At 42.3% G+C, this 15333-nt stretch overlaps 1 long non-coding RNA gene across 2 annotated transcripts; it reads right to left on the minus strand.

The window, feature by feature from the left end:
- Positions 1-385: 385 nt before the first annotated feature.
- Positions 386-13738, minus strand: LOC143642807 (uncharacterized). Of its 2 annotated transcripts, XR_013155878.1 has the most exons (5): positions 13556-13738; positions 5936-6019; positions 2998-3067; positions 820-907; positions 386-568 (listed from the first exon to the last, which is right to left on the minus strand). It is a non-coding gene; the product is annotated as an uncharacterized LOC143642807 (long non-coding RNA). The 2 variants fall into 2 exon arrangements; XR_013155877.1 differs by lacking the exon at positions 820-907.
- Between the last annotated feature and the right edge of the window lie 1595 nt (positions 13739-15333).

Consider the following 15333-nt stretch of genomic DNA (forward strand, 5'->3'; position numbering starts at 1 on the left):
GAAGGATACATGCTGAAATATTAACAGTGTTTATGTCTGGGCCCTAAGATTATGGGTGATTTTTATTTACTTAATATTTTTCTGCATTTCCCCCACAAAAATTATAAAATAAAAATGTTATAAAGTCAGGAAAAAAAACATTTACTATAAGAAGCAAAACAAAACAGGCCGCCTTCCTTTGTTGAGCGGGCGCTTGGCCGCCTGTCCTTCACCAGTGCTGGAGTAAGTCTTTCTCTGCTTCCTGGAACCTCATGCTCTCCTCTCCTCCACATGGTCACCGTCTAAGATCTAATGACAGTGCTTCTGGGCTCCGTGTGTCGAAGTCTTCACCAAAATATACGCCCGAAGTTTCCTCCACCACTCCTCAGTGATCTTCACACGTTCATTAATTCAGCATGTATTTATTGGACATTCATTAAGTGCTAACGTGAGTGGCAGTTCGGAGGAGGAAGGCATCAGGCTGCTCATGGAGAACTCGATGGAGGTGCCTCTGAGCCAGCAGGATTTCTACCAGCGAAATGGTGAGAGCAGTTGATGTGGACCCCGTGGCGGTGAGGGGGGCGGTTTCCTGAGCAGAAGGTCAGAAGACAGAAGGCCAAGACATGTGTTTAGAAACCATGTTTAGCCAAGATATAAGGTGGGGCATCCCAGTTCCTAGATGCCTCAGGTTTCCTATTAGATAAAATCTTTATTCCTCAGCAGGGACTATGAGACTCTGCCTAACTATGGCCTCTGACTACACCACTCCCTCTGACTCCTACACATGCATTCTCACACACACACAAGCACACACAAAAACACACACATAAAGAGTCTTACCGTGTTCCAAGGCTGACTATTCCTCAGCAATGGATCAGGAAACAGGAAGCTGTGGCTGGGGCTGGATGCTAAACTGGTTGAGCATAAGCTAGCAGGAAGGAAGGAAGGGCAAGGGAAGGAAAATTTTCCTGTGGTTTAGTTCTAGAGTTTTCTTATGGTTTAGGAAAACAACCCCAGGAGAGCCCGTCCCTTAGGGTAACGGCCAGAGGGATGACAGTTAAAGCTTCTGAAGGCTGTAAGACGCTGCAGCTATCCTCCCAACACTCCTTGGCCACTTTTTGTGGTTCCTGTAATACTGCCATTCTCATGGGATTTTTTACAGGTTAAAAAAGTGACAGTTTTGGGGGGAAACTCCCTGTAAATACAGTGCTATACAAATATAAGGATATGCTATTTTTATTGTAAATAAACATTCATTCACTTCTAAAAGTAGAAATTGAAAAGAGAATGCAAAGTAGAAGAAGAGAAGCAGAGAAGAGGCTGTCAAGGAAGGGAAGGACCAGGTCTTGAAGTCCTTGAGTGCCGAGCTGAGTCTGCACCAGGTTTGGTATGAAGGGGGAGTTACTAAAGGTTCCGGAACAGAGGGGAAAACACACACACACACACACACACACACACACACACACACACACACACATAAAAACAAAACAAAAGCACCATCAAAGCTGAACTTTAAGAAAATTTATTAGTTTCAGGAAGACAGGGGTGACTGGAAACAGAGAGGCTCTCTCAAGCATTTACTGAGCCCCAGCTCTGACAAGGTGGGGCTCTGTGTAGCATTTGCTCTAGGCCCCTTGTCCTGTTGGCTCCTCTGTCCATTTCATCACCACCACTTGTAACACCTTGACCTTCTAGCCTCTAAACTTTAAATATCTAATAGTTCAAGGTAAGTATGCATAGGTTTGCTGGTAGTCATAACACAATATTGGACTATTTTGATATTTTGGGGGGAGGAGGGGGCAACTAAGGTTTTCCAGGTCTTTCCCTCATGAACTGCATCCTGTACTTTCACTTAATATGTTTTAAACCTTTTTTTTGTGTTCATTTTAGCTTCCTGTTCCAGACTGTCAGAATCTTTGAAAACCCTGATTCTGTTATGCATTCCTTCCAGTGCTGAGTCACCCACAGATATGACTGTTAAGCCTTCTATATTTTAATTTGTATTGACCAACCTGGGGCTAAAGATCGGGGGCCTGAGTTACCTAGCTGAGCCCACCTCCCGAGCAATCTCTGCGGCTTCCAAAGACCTTCACGACTGGGGGACTAAGAGGGCAGGAGGTGCAGGAGACTCATCTCCACAGAGAAAACAGGTGAGGGTCTTCCTGGAGCCCCTACGGGCACACGCATCTCCCCCCATTCTGGGTTTTGGCTTCGGTTTCATGGAGACCCTAGTGAGGAAGGCAGGCACGGGTCGGGGGGGTTAGGGCAGGCGGGGTGCGCCTCTCAGGGAAGGCTGCTCTGCTCTGGGAGCCCCCAAAGTTCCTCTGTGCCCTGCGCACAGCCTCCTCCCCTGAGTCCTTTTACCTTCTCTTCTGGGAAACCCTTGGCCCCCTGAAGGGTAGAGGTACCAAAAATCTGATAAATTGGTCTTTATTTACACGGAAGAGAATATAAAAATGCTCCTGCCATGGTTTGCGGGGAGCAGGTGCTGTTGGGGTGCAGCCCCTCGTCCTGTGACTCGGTGTCTGCCAGCTGCGGGCAGGGGGGGGCTGATCTGCTGCCAGTGACCTGTCTGCATGTCTTACCCTCACTTGAGGATATTAGAAACCAAGGAGAACTCCCTAAGAAAATACTACCATGATTTTTATATATTTTCAAATATCAGAAACCTTTGTTGTGTTAGGTATGATAAAAACATTAATGGGTTCATTTATCTTCACAAATAGATTACACCAAATAAAGCAAAAGGGTGGGGGAGCCTTCTTAAGTACTAAAAGAATTTGGTACAATACTTTCTAAAATTGATAAATTCCAGTTTAGTCTTTCAACCCGATTAAAAAGGATTCAGAATCAAGTCCCATGTTAACATGACTTCCTTGCTCACTAGGCAGTGAAGACTCACAATAATTTGAATCATTATCGTCTCTACTCCATTTTTGGGTTTAGGAGGAAGACAGTAATATAAATTATATATATCCCGACCCTTCTAAAACGACCTGAAGCAAACACTCAGCTCACTTTCTCTCTTGTCCTTTCTCCTTTTCACGTGCGCTGTGGCTGGTTCTGTCCTCCGCCTCCGTGTCCCCTGCTTTACGTTAGCACAGCCTCGGTCAGCACGCCGAATTGCAAACCGCCCTTGCCCACCTCTCCTCCTGAGGACAGGGATCACGTCATAACAGATGGAATAACATAAAACTGTGACTGGTGATGGGAACGACGTTCCACAAACACAAACGTGTCCCTTTCCCAGTCCCCTGCACCAGCACGTCTGTATTAGAAGGGCCACCTTGGGAGGGGATTCACCATCCCCTTGAAGCTGAGTAAACAGCTGGAAGGAATTTTCAGCTGACTTTTCACAAGGCTCTGTGCAGGCTTCTTTCCTTCATCCAATTCTTGGGAAAACGCAGGTTAATGCCTTACAGTATTCACATCCACCCTTGGTACCCACCTTCCTCAAAGAAACCTAGCTCTAGGTTTCAGGACAATTCGTCTCACACTTTCCCTTGAAAGAGAAAGAAAACAGAGAACCGCGTGCCTGACACCAAGAAAGGCAGAACAGTGCCCTCATTCCCTGGCTGCAGTCTCTCCTTTTAGGGACCTGGGGAGTCTGGCCCAGGAACAAAGCTTATTTCCTTAGACGGGTCAACACTGTCACCCAGTGGACAGACAGCTGGGTGGGCTGGGGCTCAGCCGTGCTCTTGGTTTGACAGCCAGGCACTGACAGCTGCTGTTCTAACAGGAATCTGTTTGTTTCAGGTTATCAAGAATAAATGTTGATATTCTTTTACAGGGAACTGGGAGACCTCAGCTGACAAGCTTTTCATCTGGATGTCACGGATGAGTGCAACCTAAGGAAACCCTGATGCTGTCATACATCCCTTCCAGATCTGCTGGTGCCATTCCCTCCCCGCCCCCTCTGCCTTAACCTCTAGTAGATTGTGCCTGCCAGACACAAGACCCGGGGGGCCTGCTGAGCTGGGGTGGTATTTGGTCACCTGCCAGGTACTGTGGAAAGTACTCATTGTTCATTGTTCATCCTCACAGCGATGTGTATTTTGAAAACCAAAAATAGATATCCTCTTTTTTTTTTGCATGGGCAGGCACCGGAAATCAAACTCGGGTCTCCGGCATGCCAGGTGAGAACTCTGCCACTGAGCCACCATCACACTGCCCTAGATATCGTTTTTGATGATTGAGATCCAAGGTAGCAATTCACTTCCCTATAGACATGAATGGATGAGCTGCTCTTGCTGTCTCTATTTTGTACGTATCTGAGAAGACATGTACAGGATGCAACCTCTGCCTCATCCTATTTCTACCGAATCCCTTTCTCTTGTCTAAACTGTCATTTGACACTTGCAACAAACTGGTTTACTATTCCTTATTGAGGCAAGAGGCTCTTCTGCTTTTTTGCTAAATGTACCTTTAAATTAGTCTCTTCTTCCCAGCTAGAATTAATCTACAAGCCAAAATAATTCATCTGGTATAAATTTATACTTCCTAAGCATGTCCAAAATAGTGGAGGGTGAGACTTTTCCTTGGAGGAATTTCACGTTGTGTAGAATCTTCATCAAGACTCTTGATTAAGAGCAAAGTTTCTGTCGTCGGTGAGAAAATCTGGATTTGAACTCCACTACTTACTAGATTCTTGATCTAAGGCAGATTACTGAATTTCCCCAAGCCTTAATTTCTACCACTGTAAATGCAGTTACAAGCATAGTGCTTACCCTTTGAGACATTGTGAGGTTTCAGACAGAAAGATGCACGTGAATAACTGCACAGTGCTTTGGAACATAGTAAAAGAGCAATAAATATTAGCATTGTCATTATCATAACCATTACAACAGCAGTTACAGTTACTATTCTTAAAGTGCAACTTTTATAAGACATCTCCAGACTAGCAAATGAAATCATGGTACTTCTTAGCTGGACGGGTCCTGAGAGTTCATTGAGTTCATTGCTTCTCATTAAAATCACTTAAAGAAGCTTTTAAAAAGCACTGATGCCTAAAACAGCCAGATGCAAGTATGCTCAATATATGAAGCCATTTAGCTGAAATTCTAGAAAAGCTCAGCTGTTGCTGGGGACAATGTTAAGGAGACCGATGGCTGCAAAGCACAAGGAAGCTTTTGGGGGTGATGGCAGTGTTTTCTATCTTCATTATAGAGGTGATTACACAGATATGTACATTTGTCCAAAATCATCAGAATTGCACACTTAAAATGAGAGCACTGCACTGTGTGGTAAGTTCAAAATCAAGACTTAGCAAGACTGGGCTTTCTCTCAGGAGTCTGTGGCGTTGTGGCACCGGCCGCCGCAGCCCATGGGGTTCCCTGGCTTGCATCTTTGCCTCCTATCTGTCTTCTTGTGTCGGCTCTTCCAGTTTCTACTGACTTCTGGTTTCCACTGACTTCCAGCTTCGGGCTCTTCTCTGAGACTTTCTCTGAATTCTGACTTCTGGTTTCTTCTCTTTAGTAGACCTCCAGTAATAAGGATTAAGGCCTATGCTGATGCAGTTGGCCACACCTTATCTAAAAATAACATCTTCCAAAGGTCTTATTTGGGGCGGCCCACGGTGGCCAGCAGGCAGAGTTCTTGCCTGCCATGCTGGAGACCTGGATTCGATTCCTGGTGGCTGCCCATGTGGAAAAAAAAAAAGATCCTATTTACAAATGGCCTCACACCCACAGGTGTGTGAATTGAGAACGTGCCTTTTGTGGAGGTACATAATACTACACCTTCTAAACCCTGGGCAGAGTTATTAGCTAATATATGGCTGTTGTCTGTAGATACTATGCTTTGAAGTGGTTTATTACACAGTAACATAACTGAGAAACTTCTCATCCTCCTCCTTCTCAATCTCCTAATTCAAAAAGTAGTATTACTAGTCTTCCAATTATCCACTTGAGACTCTTGGCGACACCTCAAACTTTTCCCTCATCCTCATTCAACATACCGAGTCTTACAGTGTCTCACTTTAAATGTCACTCAGGTCAGCAGCCATTCGCATTTCCGCTGTCAGTGCCCGATCACTTCTTACCTAATTAAATGAAGTAACAGGTCAGCCTGTCCGGTTGATCTTCTTCTCATCATTCTATTAAATGATCCTTCTAAAATATAAAATCTCTTCATGTCGCCTCTCTGTTTAAAATGCTTTAATAACTCCCAATTTTCAAGGTTGAGTGCGAACTCTTTATCATGCCTCACCATCAGACCTGTGTGTGGCTCTCTAGCTGACAGCTCCCTCAACAGGCACCACCAGGATGGATTGATTTCTCATCAAATTCATCCTCCGATTTCCCACCTTCTTGTCTTCCATTATGCAGTTTTCCAACATGCCTTTCAAAATGCAGTTTTCAGGAAATTTCCTGCATTCAATTAACTCTTACTGGCCCTACAAGACCTCTTTTCCCCACGCTGCTCACATTTCTGAACCAGACTCACTTCCCTACGTGATGACTGTCTGTGCTCTGCAATGGCTTTTGCTTGGTGCTGTAAATTCCTGGAGGATAAGAACTGCCTAATTCATTTTTCTACCTCCAGTTCCTATCACACTCTCACCATGTCATAGGAGTTCAGTAATGTTTGTTAACCAAATTAATGAATACATAGATCTAAAGAGGTGTGCTATAAAAAATGTTTCTTGAATTGATCATCTCTGAGTAGATGCTACTAAGGGTTTTTACTCTAAGAATTTGAAGCTTATGTCTTCATTGTTCAAAGGGTTCAGCTTACTAATATAAACTAACTAAAATGAACAAGCTCTGGGAATTAAATTCCATAACATAGGTTATCAGGAGATAGAAAGTAGACAGAGATTGGGCAATCAATGATTAAAGCTCAAGGTTCAGAAATGAATAAAACACTATTATGTGAGAATTAGGGCATAGATTGTAAACTCTTACAGGAGTCACATTTATTCCTGAGTTTTAACTGTTATTTCTAAATTCTGAGATACTTTGCTCTTTGTGTATAACCTGGTAGTTCCCTGGAACTTTGTGTATCTGTGTGACACCTGAGACTCAGAGTTCTGCAGCTATGAAGGTCAGCATTACTCCATACAGCTGAAAAAGAGATCAGACTTTCAATTAGAGAGATGAATGAAGCAGGTTTGGTTAGGACTAAGGTAAATCAGACTAAAAGGTAAAGGATGATATTGACTGTATTTTAAAACTTCAACTTCTGTGTGAGACCAAAGGAAGAGATGTTTATTTTGTCCAAAATTTAAATTCTCTGTAGCACATTATCTAATTTAGTCTGTCTGGTCAGTTTATTTTAACAACCTAATTACATGGAGCCTAGAACAGGGAATGAGACCTTTGTTATTCTGTATAGGTTAATATAAACCCTGATACATTTAAAGTACTGGGGGCAGAAAATGAAAACATATTTGCAAAGTCTTTTGAAGGAATGGAGAAAAAAATGTAGAACTATTAAACTTCTCCACCTGGGAAATTCCTGCTACTCCCTTAAGCATTAGGGACTCCCAATTAATAAGCTAAGTCTTTGTTCTTGTGGTTTGCCCTTATAGAACTTATTTCTGTAATGATGAAGCTAAGCCTACTTAAAATTAATGCTTAAGAGTCACCCCCAGAGAACTTCTTTTGTTGCTCAGATGTGGCCCCTCTCTCTAAGCTAACCTCTGCAAATAAACTCACCACCCTCCCTCACTACATGGGACATGACTCCCAGGAGTACAAGTCTCCCTGGCACCGTGGGACATGACTCCTAGAGGTGAGCCTGGCCCTGGCATTGTGGGAGGGGAATGCCTTCTTCATCAAAAGAGGGGAAAGAAGAAAAACAAAATAAAGTTTCAGCTGCTGAGAGATTTAAAATCGAGTCGAGAAGTCATTCTGGAGGTTACTCTTAAGCAGGATTCAGCCAGATATTGCAAATTGCTACAGTATGCCAAGCCCCAACCAACAGTTTTCCTGAAAGCCCTGAGAATACCCTGGGCTCTATCTAAGGCTCTATAAAAGTTTCTCTTAGTAAGTTTATTTTTTCAGAAACTTAAACCTCCAGACTGTTCCTATGCCAGATAAGCCCTGAAACCTAGAGGTGCCAGTCTCTTCAAGAACATTAACCAGTTCCATTCCTCTACCCCATAATGTTGACACCCTTCTTCAGCATGAAGAAGTTAGAACAGTCATTGGCCAGATATCCCTGAAGACCGAGAGAATGAGTTGTTACTGAGAAGTTAGGATTTAACAAGTGGTTATGATAACTGACTCATTACATAGATATTTCTTTTTAGTTTCTAGTGTATTTGAATAGCCAGAAGGAAATGCTTGAAATTGTTGAACTGTAATCTAGTAGCCTTGATCTTTGAAAATGATTTTGTAACTATATAGCTTTTATCTTGTGACGGTGTGACTGTAAAACCTGGTGACTGATACTCCCTTTATCCAGTGTGCGTGCGGATGAATAATAAAATAAAGACATTCATGAAAAGAAAATAATAATAATAGGTTGAGAATATGGAAAAGATACCCCTATGTAAACTATGGACAACAGTTAATAGTACTATTTCAATAATCTTTCATCAATTGTGACAAATTTAACTACTGTCAAAAAATAGTAGAATAACAAAAAGGTGCTATCATCAATTGTAAGAATTGCTCCACACCAATGCAAGGTGTTGGTAGTGGGGTGGTGTATGGGAATCCTGTATTTTAAGCATGATTGTTCTATAAACCCACAACTTCTCTAATAAAAAATTTTTTTTAGTTAAAAAAAACGGGTTCAGCCAGGCATGGCTCCTTTTATCAGCTGCACTGGCCTTCACAGTTCCTGCTGAGCATACATGCAAAGCCCCTTTCTGTGCCTTTTGCTGCCACGTTCCCAAGCACAGATTTCTCAAGTGCTGTATATGACCCATGCCTCCTAATCCATTTCCTGCATTTGGTTCCATTCTTGCCCACCCTCCCCCCCCACACCATGGTTGCTGATTTGTTTTTAACTTCTATTGTTTTTATTGTGGCAACATATAATATAAAATCAGATCCATTTTTAGGTGTGCAATTCAGTGGCATTAATTATTTTACCAGGTTATACTACCATCTCTATCTTCCATTATTAAAACTTTTTCATTACCCAAAAGAGAAACTCTTTACCTTTTAAGCAATAATTCCCAATCCCTCCTTCCCCTGCCTGCTGGTAACTTTTAATCTATTTTCCATTTCTGTAAATTTGCTTATTCTAGATATTGCATGTAAGTGGAATCATAATATTTGTCCTTTTGTCTCTGGCTCATTTCACTCCACATGATGTCTTCAAGGTTTATTCATGTTATCACATGTATCAAAACTGCATTCCTTCTTACAACTGCACAGTATTCCCTTGTATAGACATGCCACATTTTGTTTGTCCATCCATCAGCTGACGGGTATCTGGGCTGCTTCCACCTCTTTGGCTATTGTGCACAATGCTGCTGTGAACACTGGTGCACTGAGTTTGTTACTGCACATTGCTGCCTGTCACAGCCTGGGGCTTGTGGGTGTGGGCACTGGGCAGGACCTTCCAGTCCGATCCTCAGCTGCACCACTCACTAGCCACATAGCCACAAGCCAGGGATTCAACTGTCCCTGTTTCAGTTCCTGACCCATACTCAGTGGACTCATTCTCATCATGCCAGCCTTCGAGAATTAAATGATGCTCCTTGAAAACAGTGGCTGCAACACAGTAAGCATGCAATGCATATTTGCTACCTTGGTCACGTTCCTACCTTGCCATTTCAGCAAACGTTTACAGAGTGACTATTAGGTAGGTGCCAGGCACGGGGGGGAGGGGCACCTAAATGAGGGAGGCCCTTTCTGCACCCAGCACAGCCCAGCTTGTAGGATTTGATGCCCACTATTGTCCCAGTGTGGAGTCTGACTCCTCTCGACTGGGGTTTTCCCTCCCATACGGTCAGCTCATCGAGTTACCAGGTGAGGCCTAGCTCAGTTCACCAGGCCCCGGTCCCGACAGCACCTCCAAAGAGGCCAGGGAAGACGTGGCAGTGACCATACACTTCCCTCCCCAGTGTCTGGCCATCAGGCTGAAGAGCCATTCATTAGTTCTTTAATTCATTCAACAAGTATGATTTACCATCTGCCAGGTCCAGTCCCAGGGTCTGGGGGAACCAAACGATGCTGATCATGACGTGACTCTCACATCAGGAAGCTTCCGTTCTATAGGCCAACGAATCCAACCTCAGGGCAGGCTCGGAGCATGGGGTTACTCTCCCCATAGCTCAGCCTGCCTTTTTTTTTTAACTTATTTTTTTTATTGAGAAAAATCTTCACACACATACTTTCTATACGTGGTGCACAATCAGTGGCTCACAGTATCAGCACATAGTTGTGTATTCATCACCATGATCATGTTTTAGAACATTTACATCACTCCAGAAAAAGAAATTAAAAAAAGGAAAAAACTCAATACATACCGTACCCCTTACCTCGCCCTCTCATTGACCACCAGTGTTTCCATCTACCCTATTTATTTTACCCTCTCCCCATTATTTATTTATTTATTTATTTTTATCTATATTTTTTTACTCTTTGTCCATATCTTGGATATAAGGAGCATCAGACACAAGGTTCCCACAATCCCACATCACACTGTAAACATTATACCTTTATACACTTGTCTTTAAGAATCTAGTTAGCTTGTGTTTCTAAAGACCTCTGTCAGCATTTCTGATGCAGAACGAGAGAGAAAGGAGCAGCCATGGCCACGGCCCAGCCCGGCAGTGCACTGGGAGAGACTGGAGCTCCTCGCTGAGTTGTCCATGTCTTATAGCCTTCCTCACCTGCTCGTTCTTATGGGTATTCCCTGTAGGGCCTCTGGTCATGGGTTCGTTCCCCTCCTCTTTCTGATGTAAAAAAATAATCTACATTTTGGAAGCTTAAGGTACAAAGACATTTATGTCCAGGATCTCTTTCTTCATAATTCAGTTACAAAATAACATGTCACCTTCTGCAGGGTTGTGATCAGCTCTGCTGGACAAAATTAATTTTCCTTAGTGAAAATTTATTTTTTCACTGAGAACAGACCTGTGTGCTTTAAAATCAAAAAGCAGAAAATAAGGTTCACATCCTTTCGCTGAAATTTCAGGGGTGCAAGAAAGATTCTTGTCTGAATAGATGATTATCACAGCTTCCCACTGAGGTGGGTCTGGTGTGAATTAAGCATACAGCAAAAGCCCTCCTCCATCAGCAAGAAATCAAATGAACACGTAAAACTAGACAGAACCTTTTCAGATGCTCTAATAGCAGAGCCGGGCTTCTCACAAATATCCAGCTGGGCAGTGGAAATGGCCTTGCCTCACCATATTGCATCTGGGTCTGTTACCTGAGCTTCACAGGACAGGCATCATCTACAGCCTCAGGACTAAGCATTCTGCATACTAACACCAGATCACGTCCCTGTCCTGTCTTTATCCAGAGATTTCTGAAAACATCTCAAAGTACAGAACAATCCCTCTTTTCTTATTGGATGTTTCTCGTGAACAAAATATATTCTCCCACTGGTTTGCAATACTTCTCCATCCTGTTGCACCAATTCTGTTCACACTGACCCTGCTAAAAGGGGTTTATGAATTGGGTAGAAAAGAAAATTATAAGCCAATCTCACTCATCAACACAGATACACAAATCCCTCTTAAAAAGTTTGCAAAATGTTAACAAGTTATGCTTTATGGAAAAAGTGGACTTCTTTCTGGAATAAAGAGCAAGTATGACAAAAGAAAAACCACTGCCCTGATAAACAGAAAAAATAATAGAATAGTTGCAATAAAAATAAAGATAGAGGGCGGGCCGCGGTGGCTCAGCGGGCAAAGTGCTTGCCTGCTATGCCGGAGGACCTCGGTTCGATTCCCGGCCCCAGCCCATGTAACAAAAACGGAGAAACAGAATACAATAAAACAAGAAAATGTTTAAAAATGTTTCCCTTTCTTCCTTCCTTCCTTCCTTCTATCCTTCCTTCCTTCTCTCTGTCTTTCCTTTAAAAAAAAAAAAAAAAAAAAATAAAGATAGAGACAAAAGAACTGAAAGCAGGGACTGGAACAGTTATTTGCACCTTATTGTATATAACAGCATTATTTACAATTGCCGAAAGATGGAAGCAACCCAAGTGTTCAACAACCAGTGAATGGATAAACACAATGTGGTGTATACATACAACCACATATATTTTTCCAACTGTAGAAAGGAATGAAGTTCTGAAGCATGCAACAACGTGCACGAACCTTGAAGACATCAAGTTGAATGAAAGACAAATATTGTATGGTCTCACTGATAAGAAATCATTAGAATAAGCAAACTCATGGAGTCAGAATCTGGGGTACAGGTTACCTGGAGGACTCAGGGTAGGGAATGGGGAGTTGGTGCTTGAGTTGTACAGAGTTTCTATTTGGCTAGATTGTAAAGTTTTGATAACAAATGGATTACTGTAATGCTAGCACATTGTAAATGTAATTAATAGCACTGAATTATATATGTGAATGTGATTAAAGGGGAAATTTTAGGTTGGATATATGGTACTGGAACAAAAATTTAAAAAATTACAGAACCATACAACACGAACAGCGAACCCTGTTGCAAGCAATGGACTATAGTAATACTACAATTATAAAAACGCTCTTTCGTGAATCGCTACAAATGTACCACACTAATGCAAGGTGTTTGTAATAGGGCGGTGTTCTAGTTTGCTAGCTGCCAGAATGCAACACACCAGAGATGGATTGGCTTTTAATAAAAGGGGATTTATTTTGTTGGTTCTTCAGAGAAAAGGCAGCTAACTTTCCACTGAGGTTCTTTCTTACGTGGAAGGCACAGGATGGTCTCTGCTGGTCTTCTCTCCAGGCCCCTGGGTTCCAACAACTTTCCCCGGGGTGATCTCTTCCTCCATTTCCAAGGGCCTGGGCTGAGCTGCAAGTGCTGTGATGAGGAATGCCAAGCTGCTAGACTGTGCTACATTGCGTTCTCTCATTTAAGCACAAGCCAATTAAGTTAAACGTCACTCATTGCAGCAGACACGCCTCCTAGCCAACTGCGGATGTAATTAGCAACAGATGAGATGCACCTACCATTGGCTCATGTCCACAGCAACAGAACTAGGTGCTTTCACCTGGCCAAGTTGACAACTGAATCTAACTACCACAGGCGGTATACGGGAATTCTGTACTTTATATATTTTATACATGACTTTTCTGTAAAATTACAACAGCTCTAGTAATAAATGGATAAATAAAGGTAGAGAGTTGGCAATTTAAAAAATGCTATTCCTTCCATGACATCTTGTTTGTGGTAGCGCTTACATGGATGTATATATCATTGTTTGTAAATTATATTTCAAAAAACTGATTTTGAAAAGAAGCTACGCCCTCTGATAGGTTCTGGAAATAAAGATCTCATCCCTTAGGGAGCTCACCAACATAGCAAAAGATAAAATACAATGTAATAATTGCTACAATAAGGATATGAATAAAGTACTATGAAGACACAAATGAGGGGGCAAATAAATTTGGGGGGGAGAATAAGAGATTGTTAGAGGAGAAATAATCGGAGAAGGTTTGGAAAACATGAGTTACCTGAACATGGAAGGTGAGAGGACTCAGCCAGGAGAAGAAAGGTCATTCCAGGTGCAGAAGGAACAGGAAAAAGAAGAAATGCCACAAGCGATAGAATAAAAAAGACAAGTCGGGTGGCTTAGTAGATGTGTTGGGGTAAAGATTACGGCATAGAGGCGGATCCCGGGTGCCGTGGGTCCTGCCCAGTGGGGCGGCCTGGAGCACAATCAGAGAAGACGTCAGGGCTCCGTCCAGGCTCAGCTGACGAGAAGGGATGCAGGAGGAGAGGATGCTGGCGCGTGACTGGTATTTACCACGTCTATTCTCAGGCAGAAGAAGGATAAAAATGTACCATGTGTTTAAAAAATTGCACACTGTGTGATTCCATGTATATGAACATCTAGAACAGACAAAACTTTATGGGGACAGACTGCAAATAACAGACAAGTAAGAATATATACCACAGTGTTAACTGCAGTTTAACATATGCAAGATCAGTGGTTACGGGGGAGACAGAGTAGATTATTGAGTGGGAAAGGGAAGGAGGGAGGTTTGTGAGGCCTGGAGATATTCTATATCTTGATCTGGATGGTGATTACACAAGATGTGTGTGTGTATATATATATGCATATATATATATATACACATATGTAAAAATTCATCAAGTTATATACCCCTTAATATTTGAGCCTTTGCTTATATGACTGTCATATCTCAATAAAAACATGCAGGGGAAATTTCCTTTGATGATTTTCTGCATAAAGAAGAAATGTATTGCTGCCGATACATTCTTCCATTATTTTACATATGCATGGCACTCACCTGAACGCACAGCATGCTTCTAGAGCTACTCATTTCCCTGTACACTTTGGCCACTTCTTTTATAGTCCTGTCCTTTTCCCTGGGCAAGAACACATAGACTGGTGACCTGATCCAGGGAGGACAGCTGGTTGTTGATAAGACAGTCATACTCAAGATCTATCCTTGCGGGGACGCCGTGAGCACTACATCGGCATGTGTCGCCTTCCTTCCCACGAGTGTCCTCCTTAGGACCACTGGACAAACCAGCTGCGAGGGAAAGCACGTCTCCTTGCTTTCAATGGAGGGGAGAAGCCTAGAGATATAATAGTTAGAAATGGCATTAAAGAACTGAAAGAAAAGAAAGAACATCCCTGAATTACAAGTGGCTGTTCTGGTAAAGACTTGAGATCTAATTCTAGACAGAAAAAAAGACATCATTTGACAAATACTGTCAATACACTAAAAGAGTGAAATGTAATCCCTTCCAGCTATACAGGCATCTATGGCCAATGTATGCTGACCACAAGCAGTGTTCAGGGGATCAATTGATCCAAATGATTGCGAATAACTGACAAGTAAGAAAGATACTGTATTTTAACTAACTGTATTTTAACATATGCAAGAAGAATGGCTGTCTGTAAACTACTTGCTTCTGTTCCCTCTTACAGATGGGGAAACTGAGGCTCAGAAAATCAATAATTTGATCCAAAGCACCAAGGTATAAATGATAGCACTGGAATATAAACCTATGTCATTTTTTTTTCTGTTGTAGTACTGCTATTTCACTGGGTCTCAAATGAGAATGAAAGTATGAATACCTACTTCTGAGGTTTATATGCCTATTTATAGACTGGATAAGCCATATAACCCAGTAGCCAGAATGGAAATCATAAAGCTAAATTTGGGTCTGTCATCTGTCACTTTACTATCAATGTGACTGTAAGTCTTCTGACTCTGTGTCTCAATATTTCCCACTGTAATGTAGGGGTAAGTACATG

This window comes from Tamandua tetradactyla, chromosome 7, assembly GCF_023851605.1.
Source record: "Tamandua tetradactyla isolate mTamTet1 chromosome 7, mTamTet1.pri, whole genome shotgun sequence".
NCBI classification, from domain to species: Eukaryota; Metazoa; Chordata; class Mammalia; order Pilosa; family Myrmecophagidae; genus Tamandua; species Tamandua tetradactyla.